At 44.4% G+C, this 6,434-nt stretch overlaps 1 long non-coding RNA gene across 2 annotated transcripts in view; it reads left to right on the top strand.

The window, feature by feature from the left end:
* LOC115092854 overlaps positions 1-3,592 on the top strand; it is an 80,451-nt gene extending 76,859 nt beyond the window's left edge. For both annotated transcript variants that reach the window (XR_003857099.1, XR_003857098.1), the window contains exon 4: positions 3,461-3,592. This is a non-coding gene — a long non-coding RNA (uncharacterized LOC115092854). The remainder of the gene's footprint in view (positions 1-3,460) is intronic.
* Positions 3,593-6,434: the final 2,842 nt, after the last annotated feature.

Raw genomic sequence — 6,434 nt, forward strand, 5'->3', positions numbered from 1 at the left:
AGCCCAAGCAAAACTTCCCGCACACACGGGCCGATACAGTAAAAATCGCAGGACACTCTCCTGTGCGCGCGATACAGTAAAGTAATTTATTTAAAATAGGGTCCGCTGCAAAAAGAGTCGCTAGGCACACTAGCGCGTCCCTAGCACCTCTTTTTGGACAGGAGCGACGGCTGTCAGCGGGTTTGACAGCCGACGCTCAATTTCGCCGGCGTCGGTTCTCGAGCCCGCTGACAGCCATGGGTTCGTAAACCAGACGCTGACAAAATTGAGCATCAGGTTTTCAACCTGCGAGCCGCAGGCCCATTTAAAAATTTTTTTTAATTTTTTACTTTTTTTAACTTTTGGGGCCTCCGACTTAATACCGCCATGATATTAAGTCGGAGGGTGCACAGAAAAGCAGTTTTTACTGCTTTTCTGTGCACTTCCCCAGCGCCGGCAGAAATTAACGCCTACCTTTGGGTAGGCGCTAATTTCTTAAAGTAAAATGTACGGCTTGGCTGCACATTTTACTTACTGAATCGCGCGGGAATACCTAATAGGACCATCAACATGCATTTGCATGTTGCGGGCGCTATTAGGTTCAGGGGGGTTGGACGCGCGTTTTCGACGTGCTATTGCCCCTTACTGAATAAGGGGTAAAGCTAGCGTGTCGAAAACGCGTGTCCAATCGCGGGTTAACAGTGCGCTCCGCCAGAGCGCACTGTACTGTATCGGCCTGATAGGCAGGAGGAGCAAAAATCAGAGGGCGAGCAGGCTACATGCGACTGCTGGGGATAACCCGACAGTAAACCCAAGCTAAATGATTGTAAAGTGCCCTGCTTTAGGGTGCCATTAAAATGCCTTATGAATAAAAATGCTGGAAGCTGCCAGCACAGCTCCAAAACCAGTGGAAAATGTGCGAGGGAGGGGAAAGAATGAGGCTGCATCTGAAGATGCGTGCGTGCGTGTGAGATACAGTCTCTCTGCTCTTCCATGTTAATGTGTAACATGATAGGGGCTTGGAGAGCAGGCCATTCTACCATCGGTTGCCATGGAAACCCTTGGACTGAGCTGGCAGGAAGAGGCTCTATAGCAGGAATGATGTCAGAGGAGGGAGCGGCTGCACCAAGTCAGGAGGGTTATTAACTTCTTGGTGTGCTCCCTGTGTCTGCCTTCAGGCCAAGCAGATGGGCTGTTGCTCTCCGAGGTCAGAGGTTGCGCCAAAGGTGGTGGCCCAGATGGTGGCCATAGAAGGATGTTTCAGATTCGCCTCTCTCTAGGGGGTTGTACCCAGGATTCATTTCAGCAGAGCACAGACGTCCAGTCCAGGCTTCTCCCTTCCCTCTCCCCAGTGACTTGGCCCACTCTAGGAAGGCAAAAGAAATCCAATCCAGGTTCCTCTCCTCAGGGTATGCACCCGCTGGCCACAGAAGTTCAGTTCAGGTTTCTTTCCTGTAGGATCTGTGCCCCTTCCAGCTGGACCCAGAGATTCGGTCTGGGTTCCACCCCCCTCTGCCCTATCCCAACTCAGGGCCTGCAACATATCTAGATGGGCAAAGAAATCCAGTTAATGTGATCACACCATTCCAGTTAGTAGTTGAGTTAGTCCTGGGTTTTCAACATCAGTTCCAGAGCATTTTGGAAGTTTTCAATTGGAAAAAATTAAAGCAAAACTGGTCTGAATCACCTTTCCCTTATGATCTGAAGCCAGGTGGCCAGGTTCTTGTTTCATGTGCTGCAGCCAGAGTCAATTCTAGACGGACATACAGTGTAAAGACAAGGCACTAGGGGTGTGCTGTCACCAGACTCACAACTGGATATTACCATAAATTAATGAGGCCAGGGTCAGGTGCTGCGCGGAGTAACCTGTGTTTGATTTCCAGGTATGGTCTTCTGTTCCCCAGGGCTGCATATGAGGGGTCCCAGCCATCATGCAGCATCAACGCTTAGTGGCTGAGCTTAGGGGGTCCTCATTAGCCGGGTTCTGGAAGGAGTTGTGGTCCCTGTGACTGTTGCTGCAATGGCTATGCAGCGTTGGGAGATGGAGAGGCCATAACACTGGGGGAGAGAAACCCTCTGGGTAGTTGCAAACGAAGGCTCATGGCAGCATAAACCCAACAGAGGCCTGTTTTGATTGAACTGGAAGTCCAAAGTAAGGGGAGAAAACAATCAGATGGTTGAGGACTGGGTCGTTTGGTGGATTTACACTCTAGGCTACCCACTTCAAGTCTGTGATGAGCTTTTTGCTTTCTGTTTTCTGTGCACCTTGGCCTGTGTAGTGCAACACTTGACTGGGGGTAGTGCTAAGAGGCCTTGGATCCAAATAAAAAAATGTTCTAAGGAAAAATCTTAGGGGTATTAGCAGTTTTTTAAAATTGTAATTATTGCATTATTTTTGTGTTTTGCTTCATGAGCTCTATTTTATCGATTCATTGAAAGCTGCTTTGGGCAACCCCTTTGATACTGATAAGGCATTGTAGATAAGAAATAGAAATAAAAATAAGTCATTACAGGCTGAAATCTGTCTGGAGACCCGTCTGAAATGAAATGACAAAATAATTCAAGGTGTTGACCTGGAAAGCCAGAGTAAGTCAAATTGGTTTCAGCTAGGTCCCAGAGGCACCTGAAAATGTCCCAAAGCCTCACAGAGAGTCAATGAAGAGGTGGGTTTTAAGTTCTTGTCCCAGGGCTTCTCTTGAATCATAATCCAATGCTGTTACTTACCAGTAGGCAATTCCCATTCATAAATGAGTTGTGGTCTCCAGCCGATTTTTAATAGCCAGGTGTTCATGTCAGCAAAAAACAACTTATCAGCTCGCATGCCACTAAATGAGCAATTACCCTCTTACCCAGTGTGATAATGAGACATTTTTGTACCTGGGACCCTGAAAAACACCTCCGCCCCTCCCCCGCAGACCTTTATTCTCCCCTCCCCTCTCCTGAGAATAAGAGGAGATGCTGGGGCCAGTCCTGGGTTCAATGGCAATGTCTGAACCAGCACAGTGCTCGCAGGCCCCCTCTTACCCTCCTCCTGCTTTAAAAATGTCGAGGTGAGGGGCAGGGCAGGGGCAAGGAGGGGGCTGGAGCTTTCCTGCTCCCTGCCCCCTCTAGACTGCACCCGGGGAAGCTGCTCTGCTCACCAGGTCCTTATTGTACCACTGTTCTTACCTTTTCTCCCCCAATAAGTGGTTTCTCCAAAACATCAAGAACCCTCCCTTTCTTATTAAAAAAAATGATAAAACAATCTAAAAATATATATATTTTTTTATTATAATTATTTAGCAAATCTTTTTTTTTTTTTTGCTTCTATCGAATAGCTAAAATTAGAATTAATGAAGACCAAGTCATCCTCACTAGGGAATGAAAATTAAAGTCCTTCTTCACTGATGCTATCCCCAGGCTGAGGGACTTATTCCTCTCGCACTTGTGCATTATCAGGTTTACTATTAATGCTATTGTTGTTTCTTTCTTGCACTGGCAGGCTCTCCAGAACTGGAAGACTCTTAAAGGAGCATTTCACCTTCCAATGATCGAAGGAGTTGACTGCCTGAAATATCAGCACAGTATAGTGCTACACACCACTAGGTGGGGCAGCTGCTCATTAAATGTACAGTTTTACCCCATTGTCGTTTGTATGCAAATTGAATAAAACAAATTCTCTCTGGATCTTTAATTCTCTTACTGTGTCTTGCTTCTTTTTTAATCAGAAAAAAAAAATCCTAGAATGCTTAGAGATATCTAATGTCACCAAAAGCTATTGATAATCATGATCTTCCATGAACTATATTTTAGCAATATCCCTTTCAATTTTCCAATGGACTAAATCAGTATCCTTCTATTAAAACAGGAAACAAGAGGCGCTGAATAACTCCATGCCCTAAGAGACACCCTAAGTCCTGTCTCTAAGCCTCCTGGGAATTCTTTTTTTTGCATTGATAAACAGGGTTTACATTCCTAGATGGTTTAGGGATAGACCTGAAAAACCCAGCACTGCCACCAGTTTTCCTCAGTGGCCTGGAGCTTCTTCCTGATTATTTATGCGGCACTTCTCACCCTCTTATCATAAGGGCAACACCTTGTGAAGACAATCGCCTTCCTAAGCAAGGTATTCAGCTCCATGGACGTCAGCACTTAATGTGTTTTATTGTTTTCAATTGGCTCAGAGGAACAGGGCGGTAAAGTAAAGTTGCTCAAAGTAACACAGAGTTAATGGGATAACCACAGAGGATCAGTGGAGACGAGAAGATGGTAAAGAAGCCCTGGGATAATCTGCATGAAGTGGCGGATCAGCCTAAAATGGCAATGATGTGACTGCATTGTGCTTCCAGGGCAGCACTGAGTAACTTGCACAGTCAGGCAGTTACAACCCTAAACAGCACTGGTACGACTGCATCAAGCTTCTAGGCAGGATGAGCTGCGTGAAGGGGCCAGGGTTAAAACCCAAACATCAGCTCACTAACCTTTGTGACTGTGGGGATTATTGCAAAACTTGGTAATAAAAAACAAGCAGAAGATGGCAAGGTCTGCAATGGCCTCTTGGTGAAGGTGGTAGGTTTGCCAGCTGGCTGCAGATTCACCTGACAGGGTTGATCCAGGCCTGAGTTTACCCCGTTACATGGAGGGATTTGTAGTCGTTGCTCTTCTTAGAGATAGCAATAGGAAGACCAGAAATACAAGTAAAAACCTCAGCATGGAAATAGTGGGCTAGGTGATGGAAGCTGCACATAGAAAGACAAGAATAGCACGTCCCAAAGAGCAGTTATGTGAGCTTACCTCTTGCCTGCTCCTGCCTCAGCCCAGCCGTGCCAGCCATTTTCCCTCGTGAGCCTTCTCCGGTAGAGATGAGAAGATTGCATGATATGCTCTTAGTTGTATGGTGTTGGTGCAGTGACATCCCATATGTGCCAGTTTACCCAATCCCCCATCTTGTCACTACTGATTTCATTGTTATGCTAATAGCTGTAGCCTTTTCTAATTCTGCTATTAGCCTTGGCTGCCCATTGCCCATTGCCCAATGCCACAATCCCTGGAGTTGTCCTTGTGATAGAAGGCCGTAGGTAATTTCCTCTGAACCTCCTTGCAGGGCTGTCCTGTTCCCTCATCTCTGGATATGGGGCTGCAGCAGTGGCGTAGACAGAACTGAATTTTTTGGGGGCCCCAAGATTAACATGGGTGAGCAGAAGGCATATAGGTTTGATCCTTTCTAGTTGTACTCTTATCGATAAATAATGCCTTGGAGTGCATCTGACAACAGATATCTAAGTAGTGTGCAACAGCCGTCATGCATCATGAGTGATGCTTTAAAATATTTTCATTCAATTGTTTCAAACACTTACCAACATTAAAAATAGTTTATTGATCTGTATTAATTTATTGTATATTTATTGCAGTTTATAAATACACAATAATATCATATAAAAAGTAAACAACACTTAATAGAAACATCAGATCCAATCACGTAATAAAAGATATATCAATGTATTTATTTATGAATGCTCTTTCAAAAAACAGAGTATATCATAAAACAGCAATAATCATAAGGATCATAAGAACTTAAGATTTGTAATGGGTACAGAGCAGAACTAGGATTGTTCATATTATAACCCAACAAGCAAAAAATTATATATTCAGATTCTGGTGTCACCTCAGTAACAGCAAAACAAACCCTCCACTGCCAAGCACTTTGTAAAGTAACAAACTCCCTATAAAAATATAATAAAAAACCACCTAGAACCTTGCCATACTATACTATAACAGCAGTAACTCTCCGGACTCAAACAGCAGCAACTTTATCTATGAAAAGGCAGCAAGGCAAACATTACACCAGGCCCTAGAGCACTAATACACCACCTACTGAGCAAACACCTCAGACTGCTACAAATCCCTACAGAGAAACTAAGAACATAAGAACATAAGAAAATGCCATACTGGGTCAGACCAAGGGTCCATCAAGCCCAGCATCCTGTTTCCAACAGTGGCCAATCCAGGCCAAAAAAACCTGCTAGCCGAAATACTGCACCTCATAAGAACATAAGACATGCCAGAATCCTGTTTCCAACAGTGGTCAATCCAGGTCACAAGTATGTGGCAGGATCCCAAGGGGTAGATACGATTCCAAGCTGCTTATCCCAAGAATAATCAGTGGATTTCTGCAACTCTACCTTAATAGTGGTTAATGGACGTTTCCTCCAGGAACTTGTCCAAACCTTTTTTTAAATGCAGCTACACTAATAGCTTTCACCACATCCTCTGGCAACAAATTCCAGAGCTTAATTATGCACTGAGTAAAAAATTATTTTCTCTTATTATTTTTAAATATGTTACCTAGTAACTTCATTGGGTATCCCCTAGTCTTTGTACTTTTGAAAGCTTAAACAACTGATTAATGTTTACTTGTTCCATTCCACTCATTATTTTCATACCTGGGAACTTTTGATTTTCAGTGACCCTGAGCT

The sequence above is a fragment of the Rhinatrema bivittatum genome, chromosome 5, assembly GCF_901001135.1.
Source record: "Rhinatrema bivittatum chromosome 5, aRhiBiv1.1, whole genome shotgun sequence".
In the NCBI taxonomy this organism is placed as follows: domain Eukaryota; kingdom Metazoa; phylum Chordata; class Amphibia; order Gymnophiona; family Rhinatrematidae; genus Rhinatrema; species Rhinatrema bivittatum.